This window comes from Fukomys damarensis, unplaced genomic scaffold (genome assembly GCF_012274545.1).
Source record: "Fukomys damarensis isolate Sample0158 unplaced genomic scaffold, DMR_v1.0_HiC HiC_scaffold_13, whole genome shotgun sequence".
Classification (NCBI taxonomy): domain Eukaryota; kingdom Metazoa; phylum Chordata; class Mammalia; order Rodentia; family Bathyergidae; genus Fukomys; species Fukomys damarensis.
In genome coordinates, this window is record NW_022900925.1 from 15,133,955 (window position 1) to 15,135,036 (window position 1,082).

Here is a 1,082-nt window from a genome sequence, read left to right on the forward strand (position 1 = left end):
GAGAGAGAGAAGGAGGGAGGGGGAGAGGGAGAGTGCTGGCGCAGAAGTAAATCTTTGTGATTTGAGCCAGACAATGGTTTTTAAGACCTGACAAAAATAATAAGTGATAAAAAGAGCAACACTTTATTTAAATTATAAAGTTTTGTGCTTCAAAGAACATCATGCAGGAGAGTCATTTTGCAAATCATATGTCTAGTAAAGACCTTTCAAATAGAATAGAAAACTCCTATAATAATAAAAGGAGAGCCCAATTTTAAAATGGACAAAGGAGCAAGGTGTGGTGGTACACACCTGTGATGCCAGCTACTTGGAAGCTTGAGGCAGGAGGATTATAAATTTGAAGTCAGCATGGGAAATTTAATGAGATCCTGCCTCAAAATAAAAATCAAAAGGCTGGGGATGCAGCTTTCCATGGCACTTGCCTAGTGTGTGTGGGACCCTGGCTCAATTCCCCTATAATGAAGGCGAAAAAATGAGCAAAGGATCCAAACGGATAGTTCTTCAAAGAAAATATTCAGACTATAGACGCATGAACCTCAAAAACATTATACAAAGTAAAAGGAACTAGTCATAAAAGACCACTCATTATCCTATAATATCAACATTTATGAAGTATTGAGAACAAGTGAAACCTATTGAAACAAAAACTAGACTAGTAAGTCCCTAGGGATAAGGAATAGAAGGTGGGAGGAAATGGAATGTGAATGTTAATAAATACAAGGTTTCTTGGCCTGGTGTGGTGGCACTTGCCTGTAATCCAGCACTTGGGAGGCTGAGGCAGGAGGATCGCTGTGAGTTCAAGACCAGCCTGAGCTACATAGTGAGTGAGATCATGTCTCAAAAAACAAAACAAAACAAAAAATACAAGGTTTCTTTTTGGAATGATGAGAGTGTTTTGGAACTAAACAGTGATGATAATACTATTTAGAGAGGGATGTAGTGGGGCATGCCTGTAATCTCAGCACTCTGGGAGGCTGAGGCAAGAGGATTCCAAGTTCAAGCTCAGCTTGGGCAACTTTACAATTTTGTAAATCCCTGTCTCAAAAAAAAAAAAAAAAAAAAAAAAAAAAAAATTTAAAAAA